General features: G+C 38.1%; 1 protein-coding gene and 1 non-coding gene across 2 annotated transcripts in view; one reads left to right on the top strand and one right to left on the bottom strand.

The window, feature by feature from the left end:
* The window catches only part of PEAK1 (pseudopodium enriched atypical kinase 1), a 179,297-nt gene that overhangs the window by 145,890 nt on the left and 11,961 nt on the right, over nt 1-21,446 (bottom strand). The gene's annotated exons all lie outside the window — the stretch shown is intronic.
* LOC123825360 lies at nt 14,633-14,765 on the top strand. The gene has a single exon (XR_006786896.1). It is a non-coding gene; the product is annotated as a small nucleolar RNA SNORA13 (small nucleolar RNA).

Here is a 21,446-nt window from a genome sequence, read left to right as displayed (position 1 = left end):
AACAATTTAAAAAATAAAATATATATATATGTATAGACCGTATGTGACAAACCCAGAATTAACAGATTCTCAATGAGGAAAAGTCAAAATGTCTTCCTTAAGATCAGGAAAAAGACAAAAAATGTCCACTTTCAACGTTTTATTCACTGTAATATTGTAAGTCCTAATCACAGCAATCAGACAAGAAAAAGCAAAAAAGAGCAGTCAAATTGTAAAAGCAGAAGGAAAATTGCCACTATTTGCAGATGACACAATACTATATAGAGAGAACCCTAATGATTCCACCAAAAAATGATAAAAACTGATAAATGAATTCAATAAAGGAGGTTATACAATTAATAATCAGAAATCAGTTGCATTGTATATACCAATTATGAATTATTAAAAAAGAAACTTAGAAAACAATCCCATTTATAATTGTATTAAAAAATAAAATACTTAGAAATAAATTTAACTAGAAAAATAAAGATCTGTATTCATAAACTTAAAAGACATTGAAGAAACCTTAGAAACAAATAAATGGAAACATATACTGTGCTCATTAATAGCAAAAAATTGACATCATTAAAATGTCCATATTATCTAAAACAATCTATAGATTTAATGGACTCTCTATCACAATACCAATGGCATCTTTCACAGAAATAGAACAAATCATCCTAAATTTTATGTGGAACCACAAAGACGAACAATAGTCCAAGCAATCTTGAAAAAGAAAAACAAAATTACAGGTATTGTGATAACTGATACCAAACTCTACTACAAGGCTACAGTAATCAAAACAGCATAGTACTGGCATAAAATCAGACACATAAACAGATAAAAATAGATCAATGGTTCAGAATAAAGAGCCAGAAAATAAACCCATGCCTATATGGCCAATTAATCTCTAACAACATAGGCAAGAACAGAATAAATAAAGACAATAAATGGTGTTGGGAAAACTGAAGAGATAAATGCAAAGAAATAAAACTAGACCACTTTCTTTAACCATATGCAAAAAATATATTCCAAACACTTAAATATAAGACCCAAAACCATAAAATTCCTAGAAAAAATCATAGACAGTAAACCCTCTGACATTGCGTAGTAATGTTTTTTCCTGGCTTATCTACTTTGGCAAGGGAAACAAAAGAAAAAAATATACAATTAGGAGTATATCAAACTAAAAACTTTTTGCACAGCAAAGAAAACCATCAACAAAACGAAAAGTCAACCTACCAACTGGGAGAAGATATTCCCCAATGACTTATCAGATAAGGAAGAGGTTAATATCCAAAATGTATAAAGAACTCATACCACATAATATAAAAATATATAAACAATTTAATAAAAAATGGATAGAAAACCTGAAGACATTTCCCCAAAGAGGACATACAGATGGCCAACAGACATATGAAAAGATGTGTAATGTCACTAATCATCAGAGAAATGCAAATTAAAACCACAATGAGATACCACCTACCACCTTTCACAATGCCTTTATTTCATAAATAAACAAATGGTTGTGAAAATGTGGAGAAAAAGGGCTGTTGGTGAGATTGCAAATGGTTTAGCCACTGGAAAAGAATATAATAGTTCCTTAAAAAATTAAAAATGAAACTACCTATGACCTAGCAATTTCACTTCTGGGTATCTATCAGAAGAAATTCAAAACTACTTCAAAAAATATATGCACCCACCCCTATATTCATTGCAGCATTAAATACAAGAGCCAAGATATAAAAGTAACATAAATGTCCATCAATAGACAATTAGATGAAGTTTTGGTACCTATATACAATGAAATATTACTTGGCCATAAACAAGAATAAAATCTTAAAATTTATGTCAATATACGTGTACCTGGAGGGTATTATGCAAGTGAAATAAGTAAGTCAAAGAAAGACAAACCTCATAAGATTTCACTTGTATGTGGAATCTAAAGAACAAAATACCAGTAAATAAAGAAGCGAAAGAGAAACAGACTCAGACTCATAGATACAGAAAACAGATTAATGTTGGCTAGATGAAGGGAGGGTTAGGGGAATGGTTGAAAAAGGTGAAGGGATTGGTAGTTATAGAACAGCCACAGAAATATAAAGTATGGCATAGAAAATACACTCATTAATACTGTAATAACTATGTATGGTGTCAAGGCGGTAACAGATTTGTTGAGGATATCACTTCATAAATTATACAAATATCTAAGCACTATGCTGTATACCTGAAACTAATATAAATTAGTATTGAATGTCATCTGTAATTGCAAAAAATAAAATGAGGGTAACCATTTCTGTTTTGAAAAAGAACCATCTAAAGTGTGCTATTAATAAAAGTGCTCCTTTCAAAGGGGGCAAATATACAAAATGAAGTCTCTCAGTCTCTATTCTAAATAGACTGAATCTGTCTGTTTGTTAGATTAGTATGTTCAACTTTTTTTTGCCAGAACACAGGTGTCATGAAAGCCAACTCTGAATCAATGCTAAACAGAAAAAAAGACTCATTTCAATATCTTTATCTGACTAAATAATGTTCAAAATTGGTCTAAAGAGGTAGAAATTAGCCTAAAGTGAATAATGCCTCTAGGGAAAAAGTATTTTTAATCATGTCCATCATTTGATTAATTCTAAAAATTGTGAATAGTAATTTTTGCTTCACTAGTTAAGTGTGCTTTTGCAGCCAATTGTGAAGTCATTATTCCATTGTTTCAATCCTACCTGGTAAGAACTTAATTTCATCTCTTACCTCTTAACTAACACCCATATCTAAACAGAAACACAACAGCACAAGCCTAGTCAGTTTTACATTAGGCCGATCAAAGCCAAAGGGCCCAGATATAATCTATAGGGATGAAATGCACTTATAAACAAAAGCTGTCTTCACCCAGATTCAAAGTTTCCCTATGATTTAATACAGCAGCAGGCAATATGGACATTACCCCCACAAAATGCAATTTTCCATATCAATAATGGTCTCTAATACTATGGCTAAAGAAAAGGATGAACTCATGTCAAGAAAAAAGACCTTGTAAAAATATCCTACTTTTCTTATAGAGCTACCCACTATCCAAACCATTAACTAGTGGGAAGAGGGCAATGCATTTGATTGTAGACAGGATACTTAATTAAATCCATTATGTAACTGACTGATGATAAAATAAAGTTATTACCACTGACTTGTTATATAAACTAAAACATAAAATTATGGATGGAATCCCTCCTTTGACAGACAGTCAAAAACAATCTGCTCAAAGAATCTGAAAAGATGACAGTGAGTTAATTTTAAAGGGAAAACAGCCTCATTTGAAAGATTTTTTAAAACTTATTTATTGGCCCTAGCCAGGCACCTCAGTTGGCTAGAGAGTTGTCCCAACAGACCAAGGATGCAGGTTTAATCCCCACTCAGGGCACATACAGGAAATCAACCAGTAAATACATAAGTAAGTGGAACAATAAATTGATGTCTCTCTCTCTAAGCAATAAATAAAATTTTTATAAAGATATATTTTGAGAGAATTTTCCCAAACCAATTTGAGTGCTTCTTATTTTTTCCAGGGTTATTCTGTATCACATAATAAAATATCTCAGTAAACATCCTCAAAAAGCTTTAAAAAAAAGGTAGTGCATTATTTTTCTACTTTACCTTCAAAAATCTTTCTAACCAAAGACAAAATAAATTCAGTCCAAGATATTGTGACACTATCTGGTTTCTCACTGTAGACTCTTCTACTTTAAAATCTTATACAACATTCTTGTGTCCTACAACAGAAAGGATGGAAAGAAATTGGAGTCACCCAGCTAATATAATGCAGGAAAGTAATAGTGATGCAATTAATTCAACATTCAAATTAAAATAAATTTTTCTTAATTGTATATTTTTTACTAATACAGTGTTCTGATGGTGTCTTCCTTTTTTTGCGTTTCTCCTTCAGCATAATTGCTTTAAAAAAGAACTGATTTGTCTGACTTACAGATGGTTAGTCTGCCTAATTTGAGTAAGCTCTAAAAAATGCTGTTTTAGAAAGGTCTAATTAGTTGTAAACAAAGGCTTTCAGTTCAGTAAGCATGTCCTATAGAGATACTTCCAACAGGGATAATTCAATATTCCCTGAAGTCCTGTAGTTTATAAGGGGGTAAAGGAAGCTGTAAGCAAATGTACATCTTACCAGCTGGACTTCCCAGGGTTCATAACTTCTGACAGCACTCACAAAAAATTTCCACTGAGCTGCTATACCAACATTTTCTAAGATTTTGGTGAATTAATGTCATTTGTCTTACCCATCTATTTCAACTTCCACAGCTGTACCTTTCACATTTAGATGTCTGCAAGCCTCCCAGTGGGTGTCTGTCTCTAAACCCACCCACCCTTTTCATATAGTCACTAAAATAATGTTCCTCAACTAACTTCATCATGTAAATTGCTTGTTCAAAAATTACAGTGACTCCCTACTTCTCAGCATATCAAACTCAAACTTCTTAGCTGGAGTTTCAAAACCTTGCATACTTAAAATAAATTATCATCTCTTCTTTATGAAAAATTGAAGCACTTTGACATAACTTGCCCAGGGTCATACGCTTAGTAGAGGAGTTGGGATTTCAGCCTAGGCAACCCAGTTCTAAAGTTTTACTCTCAAGCATTATACTACATTGCCCCTGTTAAGAATTTGGTGTGTGAAGGTTACCTTGTAATTGCTTGTATAGGTCTCTGGATATTCCCCCAGCTACATTATTCTTTCAAACAGTGTACTTCCTTTGTATGTTCACACTTAGCCTATACATAGTAGATGCTTAATATGTTTCACTGACTGGTGTTATACTAGAATGGTTCTTCAGGTAAACTCTAATGCCAAGATTCCAACTTCTGAAAGTCAAAGACCTCAATTATAAGGTGGTAAAAATGATTTCTGTCTACTCATATCCTCATCTGCTGTCATTTCTGAATTTCCTTGTCTAAAAACAGTTGTGGTACTACATTTTCCTATATGGTCCAGAAATATGGAGTGGTACAATCTCAGCAGAGGCTTACTATTCTCCCACCCCACCAAATCAAATAACTAGGCATAATGGAAACAGTAATCTTAGAAATACAAGAAGTAGAAGGGCTACAACAAGCATGATGTTATATAATCTCCAGCTCTTGCAATGTTTAAATTCGAAACATTTAATACATTTACTGCTTTCTATAAAGATGAAACCAATTGAGCAAAAAAAAGGAGGCCCTTCACTGGGAAGCCATGGTGATTGTACACTTCATGAGAGAAAACAGCCAGCCATAGCCTTGTTGAATGCTTGGCAAAGTTCATGCACATTAACTATTTATGCTTAGCATTATGTTCTGAGTATCTGATCAATCCTTAACAAAGAAAAAAAGACAACTCAATACTTTCTTTTAATTCTGTCAGGTAATGTTATGCAGACAGAAAGATACCAGGAACAGAACAGTATCTCTCCACCTTTCTCTTTTAGTTTTTCACCACTACATTGTCAGTTAAATTGACCTCAGATGTTTCAAAAGGAATCTTTATTATCCTTTACAAATTCACAGAGATCAACCATATAAGCATATGAGAGAGTTGCCAATACAAAGAATTAGGCATCCCCATTCATTGAAAAAAAAATTGTTCCACAGTTTTGTAACTAACAAGTTTATGCCCCAAGTTCATAATATACCAATATACCTGTGTTTAAAATAAGACAATGGACAACGTTGGAACCAGAAATAATTGGCAACTCCAGAGGATGCGAGGAAACTGAAAATAGATGCTACTTATTTTCTTTACCATTATTTTCTAAGTAACCTAAATACAAACTGGGAAGAAAGTTAAAAGCCCAAGGTAAATCTAATTGTTAACAGTGAAACACCATCTCTTACAGGTGTAAGTGGGGCTCTTATAGTATCTAATAAAAAAATTTCCCCACACAGGAGGAAGTGGCTCTGGTATGGTTTATTGACGATGAACAATTAAGGGGGTTGCCCTCCTAAATTCCCAATGTTCCATTTCCTTCCATCTCACCAAGAAACAAAGTCCAATCTTATCTTCAGTAAAGCCAGGATAAATGCCATTGTCCAGAGTTTCTCCTCCATACTAAAGTCTAGTCCAGTCCAGCATACGGCTAGCCTAGTGTGTTTCCATTTAAAGCATCCTCCTGGAGCCTGCATATAGAGTTGCATGGCCATAAGCCATGTGGCTACTAGGGCCACATAGCCATGGAAAAACAACATGCAAACGCACAGGATGACAGTGGGTCACAGGGGTAGGGGAGAGAGGGGGAGAGAAGCTGATTCTTTGTTCCTCTGGGATTATATTAACTTGGTTGTGGGGCTTTCTCAACATGACCAATCAATTTCCCCAACTTTCTGCCTGCTCTTGGGTAGGTCCACTTGCCAACCAATTGCTTCTTTCCTTAGGCTAACCAGACAGGCATCTCTGGTCCAGCAACATACCTTCCCCTATGCCATTTTTTTTTAAGGAAGCCAATAATTTTCTTGTATATTTTTTTCATTTTTTTTTAATTTTAATTGTTCAAGAAGTTTTCTGTCTTATACTCCCATGCAAGCCCATCCCCGAAGCTCTCCCCACCTCTCTCCCATTTCCACTCCCCTACTAGTTTTTGTGCACTTGTCTTTTATGCTTGCTCCTGTAAACCCTTCCCCTTTCTCCCCTGAAATTCCCTCCCCCCCCACCCCTGATCATTGTCAGCCTGTTCTCTATTTAAGTGTCTTTGGTTATATTTTGCTTCTTTCTTTGTTTTGTTCTTTAGGTTCCTGTTAAAGGTGAGATCATATGGTATTTGTCTTTCATTGCCTGGCTTACATTGCTTAGCATAATGCTTTCCACTTCCATCCATGCTGTCCCAAAAAGTAGGACCTCCTTCTTTCTTTTTCTTTCTGCTGCATAGAATTCCATCATGTAAATATACCACAGTTTTTTGATCCATACATTTAATGATGGGCAACTAGGTTGCTTCCAACACTTGGTTATTGTAAATTCTGCTGGTATGAACATTGCAATGTTTAGGTTCTTAGGATATAATCCTAGCAGTGGAATTGCGTGGTGAAAAGAACCATTTTTACTTTGCTTAGAAAATTCCACACTGTTCCCCACAGTAGTTATACCAGTCTGCAATCCCACCAACAGTGCACTAGGATGACCTTTTCTCCACCACCTCCCCAACACTTGTTGTTTGTTGCTTTGTTTATGATGGCCATTCTGACTGGTGTGAAATGGTATCTAATTGTGGTTTTAATTTGCATTTCTTTGATAGATGGCGATACCGAGCACCTTTTCTTGTATCTCTGGATCCTCTGTACGTCCTCCTTGGAGAAGTGTCTGTTCAAATCCCTTGCCCATTTTTTAATTGGGTTGCTTCTCTTCTTAGAGTGGAGTCATGTGAGTTCTTTATGTATTTTGAAGATTAAACCCTTGTCTGAGGTATCATTGGCAAATATGTTTTCCCGTACAGTTGGTTCTCTTTTTATTTTGATACTGTATCTTTAGCTGTGCAAAAGCTTTTTATTTTAAAGAGGTCCCATTTGTTCTTTCCTTTATGTCCCTTACTCTAGGGGACATGTCAGTAAAATGTTTCTGTGTGAAATATGAGATTTTCCTACCCATGTTCTCCTCTAGAACTTTAATGGTGTCACGGGTTATATTTAAGTCTTTTATCCACCTTGAATTTATTTTTGTGTATGGTGTAAGTTGGTGCTCGAGTTTTATTTTTTTGCACATAGCTGTCCAGTTCTCCCACCACCATTTGTTGAAGAGGTTATTGTTACTCCATTTTATGTTGTTGCCCCCTTTGTTGAATATAATTGACTATAGAGACTTGGGTTTATTTCTGGGCTCTCTGTTCTGTTCCATTGGTCTATGTGCCTGTTTTTATGCTAGTACCAGGCTGTTTCCATTATAGTGGCCTTGTAATATAGTTTAGCATCAGGTATTGTGATCCCTCCTACTTTAGTCTTCCTTCTCAAAATTGCAGCAGCTATATGGGGTCATTTATGGTTCCATACAAATTTTTGAAGTGTTTGTTCTATGTCTGTGAAATATGCCATTGGTACTTAATAGGTATTGCACTGAAACTGTAAATTGCTTTGGGAAGTATGGACATTTTAATGATGTTAATTCTTCTGATCCAGTAAAATGGAATATGTTTCCATTTGTTTGTGTCTTCCTTAATTTCTTTCAGTGATGTGTGGTTTTCAGCACACAGGCCTTTGACCTCCTTGCTTAGGTTTATTCCTAGATATTTTATTTTTCTTTTTGCTATATCAAATGGGATTTTTTTTTGTTGATTTCTGTTTCTGCTGTTTCATTGTTGGAACACAAGAATGCCTTTGATCTCTGGATATTGATTTTGTATCCCACTGTTTTTGCCAAATTCATTTGTTAGGTCGAGCAGTTTTATTGGTGGAGTTGATAGGATTTTCTATGTACAATATCATGTGATCTGCGAACAATGGCAATTTTGTTTCTTCCTTTCTGATTTGGAGGCCTTTTATTTCCTTATCTTGTCTGATCTCTGTGGCTAAAACTTCCAATACTATATTGAGTAGAAGTGGTGAAAGTAAATAACCTTGTGTTGGTCCTGATCTTGGAAAATATTTTAGTTTTTGCCCATTGAGTATGATGTTGGCTGTAGGTCTTTCATATATGGCCTTTATTATGTTGAGGAATACTCCCTCCATCCCCATTTTGCTGAGTGTTTTTATCATGAACGGGTACTATACCTTATCAAATGCTTTTCCCACATCTATTGATATGATCATGTGATTTTTGTCTTTGCTTTTGTTTATGTGATGTATTACATTTACTGCTTTGCGAATATTGAACCACTCTTGCATCCCTCGGATGAATCCCACTTGGTCATGGTGTATGATCTTTTCAATATATTGTTGAATGCAGTTTGCCAATAATTTCTTGAGGATATTAGGGTCTATGTTCATCAGTGATACTGGCCTGAGGTTTTCTTTCTTTGTTGTGTCTTTATCTGGTTTTGGGATTAGGATGATGCTGGCCTCATAAAAACGGTTTGGGAGTCTTCCATCATTTTGGATTTTTTGGGCTGGTATGTGAAGGATACGGGTTAGCTCTTTCTTAAGTGCTTTGTAGAATTCTCCTGTGAAACCATCTGGTCCCAGATTTTTGTGTGTGAAGACTTTTTTGACTACTGCTTCCATTTCATCTGCTGTTATTGGTCTGCTCCGGCCTTCTGCTTCTTCTTCATTGAGTTTTGGAAGATTATATTTTCTAGAAATTTGTCCATTTCACCTAGGTTTTCAAATTTCTTGGCATACAGTTCTTCATAGTAATTTCTTACAATCCTTTGTGTTACTGTGGTGTAAGTTATAATCTGTCCTCTTTCATTTCTGATTGTGTCTATTTGGGTCCTCTCTCTTTTTTTCTTAATGAGTCTGCTTGAAGGTTTGTCGATTTTGTTTATATTTTCAAAGAACCAGATCCAGGATTCATTGATCCTTAGAATTGTGCTTTTAGTCTCTATGTCATTTAATTCTGCTCTGATCTTATTTCCTTCCTTCTGTTTGCTCTGGGCTGTCTTTGTTGTTGTTCGAGTTCTTGTAGGTGTAGGGTTAGGTTGTTTGTTTGTAATGGTTCTGTCTTTTTTAGGTAGGCCTGTATCACTATGAACTTCCCTCTCAGGACTGCCTTCACTGTGTCCCATAAGTTTTAGACTGTTGTGTGTTCATTTTCATTTGTTTCCAAAAACTTTTTGATTTCTTCCCTAATTTCATTCTTGACTCATTCATTGTTTAACAGCGTGCTATTCAATCTCCATGATTTTGAGTGTTTTGGTTTTTTCCCTTGGGGTTGGTTTCTAGTTTTAGTCCCTTGTGGTTGGAGAAAGTGCTTGGTATGATTTCAATTTTCTTGAATTTGTTGAGGCTTCTTTTGTGTACTATCACATGGTCTATCTTTGAAAATGTTCCATGTGCATTTGAAAAGAATGCGTATTTTGCTTCTTTGGGATGAAGGGTTCTCTCTATATATATCAGTCAAGTCCATTTCATCTAGGGCATTGTTCAATGCCTCAGTATCTTTGTTGATATTTTGTTTGGAAGATCTGTCCAGTTTTGACGGTGGGGTGTTAAAAACCCCCACTATAATTGTGTTGCTATCAATATCTTTCTTGAAGTCCTCTAAGATTTTCTTTATGTATTCTGGTGCTCCTATGTAGGGTACATATATATTTACGTTTATTTCTTCTTGGTGGATTCTTCCCTTGAGTATTATAAAGTAAACTCTGGGTCTCTCTTTATGGCCCTTTATTTGAAGTCTATTTTGTCTGACATGAGTACTGCTAACTCAGCTTTTTTTTTCCTGTCCATTTGCTTGGAATATTTGTTTCCATCTCTTCACTTTCAGTCTATATAGGCCTTTTGTCCCAAGGTGGGTCTCTTGTAGGCAGCATATGTGTGGGTCATGCTTTCTTATCCATTCAGCTCTTCTATATCTTTTCACTGGAGCATCTAATCTATTTGCATTTAAGGTGATTATTGATAGGTACTTATTCATTGCCATTTTTGTACCTGTGTTCCTCTTTCTCTCTCTTTTCCTTCCTTCCCTTAAAGCAGTCCCTTTAGCATTTCTTAGAGAGGTGGTTTGGTGGAAGTGTATTCTTTTAGACTTCTTTTATCTGGGAAGCTTCTTATTTGGCCTTCTATCTTGATTGAGAGCATTGCTGGGTAAAGTAGCCTCAGTTGCAGGCCTCTGGTTCTCATTACTTGGAATATTTCTTGCCATTCTCTTCTGGCTTAGAGCATTTCCATTGAGAAGTCAGCTACTAGCCTTACTGGAGCTCCCTTGTATGTTTCTTCCTGTTTCTCCCTTGCTGCTTTTAAGATTTTCTCTTTGTTTTGGTATTTTGCCATTTTAATTATGATATGTCTTGAAGTAAGTCTCTTTGGGTTCTTCTTGATTGGAACTCTCTGTGTTTCCTGGATTTGTGTGACTTTTTCTCTCATCAAATTAGGGAAGTTTTCCATCATTACTTTTTCAAATAGGTTTTCTATCCCTTGCTTTCCTTCTTCTCCTTCTGATATCCCTATTATACAGATATTGTTACGTCTCATACTGGCTTGCATTTCTCTTAATCCCTCTTCATTCTTTCTGAGCCTCTTTTCCTTTTCTTGCTCTTTCTGGGTGTTTTCTTGTACTTTGTCCTTTAGCTCGCTGATCCGATCTTGTGCTTCATCAATCCTGCTTTTGATTCCTTCTACTGTGTTCTTTAGTTCAGAAATTGTATTCTTCATTTCCTCTTGGCTCTTATTGATAGTTTCTATTTCCTTTTTCATGTTGATATAGTTTGCAGTGAGTTCATTGTAGTTTCCCAGTACTTTGAGGTAATATATTGTGAGCTCATTGAGCTTCCTGGTAACCACTGGTTTGAACTTAATATTGGATAGTTGAGTTGCCTCTATTTCTTTTAGCATTCTTTCTGAGGCTTCCTCCTTTCCTCTCATTTGGGGATTGTTTCTGTGTCTTTCCATTGTTTGTGAGACTCTTCTTGTTAGCCCCAGCTTCTTGAATTTATCTGTTCTTGCTCCCTGGGTTTACGGTGTGAACCTCTATGGTAGGAGATCTGTGAGATTCAGTGGTGCAGTCTCCTTGATCTCCTAAGCTCACTGGTCTTGGGCTGATGTTTGAGTTGGTTCTGTGTTTGTCTTTGGGTTTTGATTATTGTTGGATCTTTCTTTGGTGGGTCCCTCCCACCAGCTGGTTAACTGAGGGTCACTCTGTCCACCATCTCTTGTATTTTGTTTTGCTGTTGAGGGCAGGTTGTGCTGAAGCTGGTTCTTCTGTTTGTACAAAGTTTTGAGGATTCTCTCTTGCTCTTGTTCATTTGCTTGTACTGGGTATTTTCTCCACTATTTAGTTTTATTTCCAGAGAGGTCCTGGATTGAGGTTTGTGTGGTTTCCACTCCCTCCTTTGCCTTCTTCTCTTGTTATCTCTTGGTGGTTCCTTTGTTGTTAGGTTTCCTCTTCCCATGGGTATCCTGCTGTTCACAGGTTCCACCTACTTTTTTTTGTGATCAGTTGGAGGCGGAAGGCAAAATGGTTTAAGACAGCAAGAGAGTATTCTGTGATATTTACATTATCAGCCAGTAGAGAAGACATAGGAGATCCTTTGGCTATGTATAGTGTTACCCATGATCTTCCACCCAACTAGCCACTTTTTAGAAAAGATGGAAAGAAGGTAAGACTCTTGTTGGAGAGGGAAGGATTGTGAGTTGGATCTAGAAAGCAGTGAGGTTGTGGGAGGTCAGATTCTGAGGTAAAGTGAGAGTAAAGGATAGTAAATAGGTGTGGTGTGTGAGAGAATAGAGTTAACCACTACAGTAATAGAGTTCAGGAAACGCTGAAGTGGGCTAAGATCTGGGAGGAGTGGTGTGGAGTATTTACAACTGTATGGGACACCTATTTATAATAATATTAGAGCAACAATCATATGACAGAATCTATTTCATTTGGATAATGAGAATAGGGAGTATAGGACCTTGAGTCGTGTGCTAATGGGACACAAGTGAAGTGAAGGACAGCAAATTAGCAATACACTATGAAAGAGAGTTCAGAGGAACCCTGTCAAATGATACAATATAACCAGCCAAGCAAAGAAGACTGTACAGAAAGAAGAGGAATACAAAAATATTATTAAAGTAAAAGATGTAAGAATGAGAAAATACTCATAATACAAATATGCAATAACTTGCACGTGCGCTTTAATAGCAAAGTGAAATTTGTCTGTCTCCCTGTTGTGATGCCCCTTCTTTGGGTCCAACTCTAGTGTTTTCCCAGTTCCAGGTTTTTTTTGGTCTCACTTTTAATTATTAAAAAAAAAAGGCGGAAGAAGAGATAAAATTGGAAAGAAAGGAATACAACAAGCAAGAAGGAGAGGAAAAAGGAATTGAAAGATAAAGAAATAATAAAAATTTAAAAATTAAAAATTATTAAAAAAAATAAAAATAAAATAAAAAAGCATCTTGGTTTCAAAGTGGTCAAACCAGTTTTTCTTCCTCACTGCAGCAGGGTGAGGAGTGATTGGTATGGCTTTTCTTCCTTCCCAATCATAGATCTGTACTCAGTCAGCCTCATGCTCCCAAAGCTATCCTGGTGCCTCTCTCCGGCACCTTGGGTGTGGGCTGGGGTGTGGGCACATGCACTCAGTCAGGCTGCCTTGGTCCCACAGGTGCACACTCTTCCCAGTGCTATGGCGGCGTGCAGGGTCTTCCGACAACCTTGTGTGAAACCTCGGGATCGCTGCACAGGTGGGTCATAGGGAGGCCAGAGCGATTGCTGCAGGAAAATTCCCCAAACAGTGTCTCTATTTTTACTTTTCCTTTTTGAGAAATTCCTCCTACTCAAGCATACTGGTCCGTACAGTGGCCTGGCTTTTCCCACAGCCCAATTCTCCAGCCAGACCAGGGAGTATTGGGGTCAGGGCCCATCACTGCACAACTCTCAACTCTGCCGGAGTCCACATACTCCGTCTGTGCTCGCAGTCCCTGTGTGTTTGCCACTTAGTCCTTATGCCCCTCTCTTCGATTTCAAGCAACCAGGTCTCTCCCAGTGCTGCTCAGACCTTGTTTGGCCAGGGAGGGAGCAGCTGACCCGCCTCTCTCCCAAGGACTCTACGGCAGACCTGGCACATCAGACCTGGGGCTGCAGCTGCCCTGGTCCCCGTGTTGGTCCCTGGGACCTTATTGTCCTGAAGCACTCTCCTTACCGTCTGTTTTTTCAGTGTCTGGTACAATTTTTGGTCTTATTTTCATATATGCTGAGGTACTGTTGGGTGTTTGCTCTTTTACTCCATAGATCAGCTAGGATTTTGTCCCGTATGTAAGGGGAAGTGGAATCTGCTCCCTCCTACCCCGACATCATCTTCCAAACTCTCCCCCTATGCCATTTTGACTTCTGTTTACACAGGTACCTGCCTTCTGGTGCTCCCACCTGGTACTTTGGTACAGGACTGAGGAAAGGAGGGGTGTTATTCTCCTTGATGGAACATGATGCTGCAGTCTTCTGGGGTGTGAAGCTGTAGCTTCCTGGCTAGCAAGCCGGCCTATTATGCTTCCCAGTTTACTAATCTCCATGTCTAGATCCTTTAGCTCCCCCTTTCTAGCTAAATACTGCCAGTAACATAATTAAAAGACAGCTGGAGAAAATTCTGCATAAATATTCTTTTGGATACATATAGAGTTACTGTGAGAAAAACCTCACTCTTCACAACTCAATATGAAAACTGAGGAACTCCACATCAGTAGAATAATAAAGTGGATATCAAGAACTTTCTTTCTATTACCCACTTTAATCCCCTAAAATACCTTATAAAGTATTACTATTCCTACTTTATAGATAAGGAAATTGAAGTTCAGAGAGATTAAGTAATTTAGTCATAAGCCTAGGTCCAAATTCATCCACCTAGATCTTGGCAGATCTGGACTCTGGACTCAGATCTAACTCCAGAGTCTAGGCTTCTTTTAAAGTTTCCTAAATGTCTGCAGTTCTCAACCTTTAGTGCCTGTCACAATCCGTGATCTTTTTCAAAATACAGTTGTATGAGTTATATCTCCACAGATTCTAAACCAGCGGATCTGAACTGGCACCCAAACACCTTTATTTTTAAGTTTTCACAGCCTTTCTGTTGCCCATTCACTTTTGGACACTAGTAAATGTAGCATCAAAAAGGCATAAACTAAACAACTCTGCAGCCCTTACCTTCCTTTAATTTCATGTATTTGGTTTAGGAGCTTGTAGGGAAAATGAAGACAATTAGGCTCTCTCAGCTGGATGTCTGGGCAACTATGATAAGCATTATTCACATAACCTTGAACATGGGCCTGAATGCACAGAATCACACTTTGCGATGTACTATCTTTCCACCCTGCCAGCTTTGTATGCATTTAGTGTACTAGGGAGTTGGGACTTCCTACAGTGTGATATGTGGCTTGCAGCATGTGAGGATCATGCCACCCCAGAATAAAGGCATGTCAGACATCCCTATGGTTCTGTGGATTTTATTCTGTCTGCCCAAATCCCTTGTGAACTTGCTTGGCCTTGAAAGGCTACAAGACAGAGCTGCATAAGTGCGTGGTTAAAAAGAAAAAAAAAAGTAGTTTGGATGCTTCTGATGCACCTCAAAGTACAGTAGGCAATTAGGTGTCAACAGAGCAAGGACTATAGGTCAGGTATGGGAGGTCACCCGGGTGAAAAGCCCAAGGTGCCTAACAAGAGGCAAAACTGGAAAAACAAGGAACTTGTGCCCAGGGTAACCTTTCTCCTCTAACATATAGCTGGTTATGAGGTTTAGACCCCCTGACCTTTCATATCACTGGTCATGGGATTTGGACCCTCCCCATGCCTCTCCTAGGCATGTCACTCACTAGTCATATGGTAGACCCCATAGAGGAGGAACAAAGATGACAGAGAATAGCTTTACATGACTCCCATACAAGTGTTTGCACAACTACTCCCTTAAGCACAAAGTCTTCAGGACATGAGGCCCTGACCTTCATCAAATACTCTTAGTATTTTGAAACAAAGCCTCAGGTCCACTGACCACAGAGACAGAGGTTAGGTCAAACTACAGATAACATCTAGGCTTCAGTTGTGTTTCAGCTCCAGGCTCAAAAAGGTAACAAGGCCAGGTAGGGTGACACCATGGCTGCCTCAGGACCAGCTGAAGTAACTAATGATCCCCTGCACAGGCACAGAACAATCAGTAGAGAACAGACCCTGAAAGGAAACACGTGGAAAACTAATGAAAATTCTATAGAGATCTTCCCTGAAACCACCCCTAGGGTCCCCAACTTTAGAAAGTGGATAAAAGCCCTTAAGACAAATGACTTGGAGAGGCTCCCCTCTTTCTCTCCCTCCTCCCCTCCCACCATGCCTCTATCCACACACCCCTCTCCCCAGCACACTTGTGCCTTTTCCAACCTCCTTCTTTCACAGCATGCATTCTCTCTGAAGCAAGCCAGAACCTTTCCCCATCTCCTTCCCCCAGGTACATATATCCTTGCTTTCTTTGTCCTACATTCCAAGGGCCCTCCTTTTGTCTATGTAGCCTATTTTCTAAGCCCATGCAACCCAGCTGGCTCACTTCTTCTATGGCTTATTTCTCCTACCCCTTTAACTTCCTAAATAAACTTTTGCTTATATTTGAGTCTTAGACCTGAATTCTTTCCTGGCCAGAACTCAAGTATCAAGATTGCTGAACCAAGGTCCAGTCATCGGTAACATTCTGGTATCATTTTTCCACTAACAAAAGTAGTTATAGTTCTTACTAGACTGGAAAAAAAAACAACAATCAAGGCAATCAAGAAGTAATATGTTTTCAGCAAATTTCCTTTTCTACTGATATATTTTATAGGTTTCCATTAAATCATCCAATTTTCTGTCAGTATGATATCAATAAGCAAATAACGAGGCTGGAGTAGTATAAATGATGAAGCGGCTCATTTACTACAGAAGGAACATCAGAGATTGACCATTTTCCATCAATAATCTAAAAATTGTACAACATACAGACATAAGTAAGGTAGAAGAGAAATATTGCTCTAATATCTTAATATAGCACATATTTTGGATCACAGAAAGACTAAAACCTTATAAATTGAAAGAAAATCATTTAAAAGAGCTTGGGCTTAATCTTCATTATCTTATAATTTATTGAAATAAAAATTAAATACTGCAGATATAACAGTTAGAGTGAGCAGCCAGAGGGGAAATAAAGGCAGGGCACTCATCATTACCATCTAACAAAGAACTTAATACAGGAGGCTAAAAGCAAAAGCTCACCCACTGACCCAGTAATCCTGAGCCTGGTCCAATAAGGCTGCCAGGTGTTCCGAACAAGTGAAACTGCAATAATGGGGGGTGGGGGGGACTCTTGAAAGTCTGTGTGTATCATCTCCACTAACTGGGAAAAGAAAACGTTGAGATTGTATATTTATCCCCAGGCCTGGAAGGGAGGAGTGGGGGACTACAGTGCCTGAAGAAAAAAACTCTTAAGACAACTTTAGTTAACTGCCTGCCTCCCACCACATATACATAATAAGCAAATAGAGTCTGGAGCAAGATAAGGATTTGGGGTAACAGACCCTTACTCACACCTACCTTTAGGTAGTCATGTCTCTCCTGGGAAGCTGGCACCTTTACCTGACAATCAAAATGTAACTTCTTCCCTACCCTGCTAACTATGTAAGTCCTCAAAACAAAGGACCCTCTCTTGGCTCTTTTGCCTCTGGCCACCCTACTTTTGCCACCCTTGCTTTGCTTTCCTATTAGAACTCAGTATTAATAAACTTTGCTTGCATGCTAGTAGGCTCACTGGCCTGTAATTCTTTACTGTGTCAGTGTGAACAACCAAGTTTCTGGGAGTTTCTCCCATAATACAATCATCTCTAAAATGGTTTTCGTTATGAATAAGTACTCATGAATGAGATAGCCCTGGTTGTAGGTCTTTCATCTGACGGTCAAAACCAGCTTCACTCTCCTCCAGGAGACTTGATTCTGTCACAAGGGACAGAATCTTCTCTATGACTTGAGATGTTAATGGCTCTACAATGTTCAACCATTTATTATCAGGCTACTCAAGTATTCTCATTCCAGCAGCTCTTCAGAACCTACTTCTTCATTCTCAACCAGACAGCCCCTTAGAAAACTATTCTGAGTCCAGATTACTCAACAGAAATCAACTGCCAAGTCTCTAGGAATGAAAGCAATCGTCACGATCTCAAGTGCATTTAAAAATATATATAAGGCAGATCACTTCATTGGGATTTACCATCTTTCCGAACCTACAGAGACATCCTTATTTAAAGAACATGTACAAGAACTTTTCTGGACTAGATACATTTTTTTTCCCAGTATAGTTGCTATGTAAAAATGCTATATCAGTCGAAAAATGAAGAAAGGCATAACTCTGTAGTAACCAGGGAAAATCAAAGACCATCAGATTTCCTAATATTTACCCACTTTAAGAAAACTGCCATTTTAAATTGAATTTATTCTCATAGCAAACACTCCAATTAATTTTACTTTAGAGTTCTAATGTAAAACCAGGGGCAAAACACAGGTGGGGGCTGAACTGGGCCTGCACCACCCAGGAAACCCCAGGAACAGCACACCCAGTGGACAGCTACAAACCACTTCACAGCACCACCACCATGCCCCTGCACAGCTGATCCTCCATGCATGGCGGAAGCTGGTGATATGTGGTCACAGCCAATCCTTGCAGCAGACTAGCCTGGGAAAATCCCTCACATTGATCTGCCAACAGCAACCAAGACCCAACTACAAGAGGAGGATATACTCAGCACACAGTACTCAGCTGGCTGCACCTTGAGTACCCAGCTTGGTTATAGGGAAGGCTGTGCCACTGGACCCTACAGAACACCTACTACATCAGGCCACACTACCAAGACACAGAGTCAAAGCAGCTCTACCTAATACATAGAAACAAACACAGGGAGGCTGCCAAAACAAGGGGACAAAGGAACATGGCCCAAATGAAACAACACATTAAAACTCCAGAAAAAAGACATAAACTAAATGCAGATAAGCAATCTGTTGGACACAGAGCTCAAAACATTGCTTATAAGGATGCTCAAGGAACTTAGTAAGGACCTCTGCAGCATAAAAAAAGATCCAGTCAGAAACAAAGGATACACTAACTGAAATAAAGAACAACTTATAGGAAAACAACAGTAGAATGGATGAACCCAAGAATCAAATCAGTGACTTGGAACCTAAGAGAGTAGGAAACAACTAATCAAAACAATGAGAACAAAAAAAAAGTCCAAAGACATGAGGATAGTATAATCAGCCTCTGAAACAACTTCAAGCATTACAACATTTGAATCATAGGGGTACCAGCAGGTAGAGAGAAAGAATCAGAAATTGGGAATCTATTTGAAAAAATAATGAAAAAAAACTTCCCTAATTTGGTGAAGGAAATATACATGCAAGCCAGGAAACACAGGAAGTCCCAAACAAGATGGATGCAAAGAGGCCCACTCCAAATCATAATTAAAAAGCCAAAGGTTAAAGATAAAAAGAAAATCTTAAAAGAAGCAAGAGAAACACAGTTAATTAACTACAGGGGAGTTCCCATAAGACTGTCAGCTGAGTTCTCAAAAGAAACTTTGCAGGCTAGAAGGGATTGGCAAGAAGTATTCAAAGTCTTGAAAAGCAGGGAACGACAGCCAAGATTACTCTATCCAGCAAAGTTATCATTTAGAATCGAAGCGCAGATAGAGCTTTCCAAACCAGAAAAAACTAAAGCAGTTCATTATCACCAAACCATTATTATATAAAATATTAAAGACACTTAAGAAAAAGATCAAAACTATGAACAATAAAATCGCAAAAAATGCAAATCCATCAACAACTGAATCTAAAAAACAAAGAAAATTAAAACAGAGACAAATCATGGATACAGAGAGCATTTTGATGATTGCAAGATAGGAGGAGTGGGTGGGTGAATGAGTGAAGAGGTGAGGGGAAGCAACCTAAGTGTCCACCAATAGATGAATGGATCAGGAAGATTGGTACATACAATGGAATATTACTCAGCCATAAAAAGAACAAAATATTGCTAATTGTGACAACATGGATAGACCTAGAGGGTATTACGCTAAGTGAAATATGTAAAACAGAGAAAGACAACCATATGATTTCACTTATATATGGAGTCCAAAAAAACAATATGAAGAAACTCATAGATACAAAGAACAAATAGATGGTCACCAGATGGGAGGAGAGTTGGGAGAATGAATGAAAAAGGTAAAGGGATTAAAAACAACAAAATGTCAAGTATAAAAATAGGTACAATATGTAAAGCATAGGGAATATAGTTAAGAACATTGTAGTTATTATGTATGTTATCGAATGGGCACTTAGACCTACTGGGGTCATCATTTCACAGGTATATAAATGCTTATGCACTATGTTGTACACCTGAAACTAATATACTATTTGTTGACTGTAACCAAAAAATAATTTTTTTTTGTCCTTTCATATAGTTTTATTTATTGGGGATTTTTTTAAACTGTATTTTATTAATTATGCTATTACAGTTGTCCCATTAGCCCCCTTCATTCCTCTCCACCTTGCGCACCCTCTCCTACCCACATTCCCCCCTTTAGTTCATGTCCATGTGTCATAAGTTCTTTAGCTTCTACATTTCCCATTCTATTCTTGCCCTCCCCCTATTTTCTACCTACAATCTATGCTGCTTATTCTCTGTACTTTTTCCCCCTCTCTGCCCCTCCCACTCCCTAGTTGCTAACCCTCCATGTGATCCCCATTTCTGTGGTTCTATTCCTGTTCTAGTCGTTTGCTTAGTTTGTTTTTGTTTTAGGTGTGGTTGTTAATAATTGTGAGTTTGCTGTCATTTTACTATATATGTTTTTTATCTTCTTTTTCTTAGATAAGTCCCTTTAATGTTTCATATAGTAAGGGCTTGGTGATGATGAACTCCTTTAACTTGACCTTATTTGGGAAGCACTTTATCTGCCCTTCCATTCTAAATGAAAGCTTTGCTGGATAGAGCAATCTGGGATGTAGGTCCTTGCCTTTCATGACTTGGAATACTTCTTTCCAGCCCCTTCTGTTCTGTAAGGTCTCTTTTGAGAAATCAGCAGACAGTCTGATGGGAACTCCTTTGTAGGTGACTGTCTCCTTGTTTCTTGCTGCTTCCAGGATTCTCTCCTTCATTTTTACCTTGGCTAATGTAATTATGAAGAGCCTTGGTGTTTTCCTCCTTGGGTCCAATTTCTTTGGGATTCTCTGAGCTTCCTGGAAGTCTATTTCCTTTGCCAGATTGGGGAAGTTCTCCTTTATTATTTGTTCAAATAACTTTTCCACTTGTTGCTCTTCCTCTTCCCCTTCTGGTACCCCTATAATTCAGATGTTGGAACGTTTAAAGATGTCCTGGAGTTTCCTAAGCCTCTCCTCATTTTTTTGAATTCGTATTTCTTCATTCTTTTCTGATTGTATGTTTTTTTCTTCCTTCGGGTCCACTCCATTGATGTGAGACCCAGCCTTCATTCCATCACTATTGGTTCCCTGTGCATTTTTCATTTCACTTATTGTAGCTTTCATTTTTTCATCTAATTTGTGACCAAAATCAATCAATTCTGTGAGCATACCGATCACCGGTGCTTTGAACTGTGCATCTGATAGGTTGGTCACTTAAAAGTACTGGCTGTGGGGCATTCAATTCTGTTTGAGCCATCTTTTTTTTTTTTCCTTTGGTCTGGTCACCCCTGTTATGTATGAGGGGCGGAGCCTTAGGTGTTCACCAGGGTGGGTCAACCCAGTCACTAGGTTATGACGCTGTACATGGGGGCGGGGTCCGAGAGAGAACAATGGCACTTGCTCCACTCTCTGTCGGACCTCAGTCCCTTCTGCCGCTTCCCCTGAGCAAACTGGATCCCTCTGG

This window comes from Phyllostomus hastatus, unplaced genomic scaffold (genome assembly GCF_019186645.2).
Source record: "Phyllostomus hastatus isolate PE091 unplaced genomic scaffold, TTU_PhHast_1.1 phas_contig_62, whole genome shotgun sequence".
Taxonomy (NCBI): Eukaryota; Metazoa; Chordata; class Mammalia; order Chiroptera; family Phyllostomidae; genus Phyllostomus; species Phyllostomus hastatus.
This window is presented reverse-complemented; position numbering and strand designations above follow the sequence as displayed.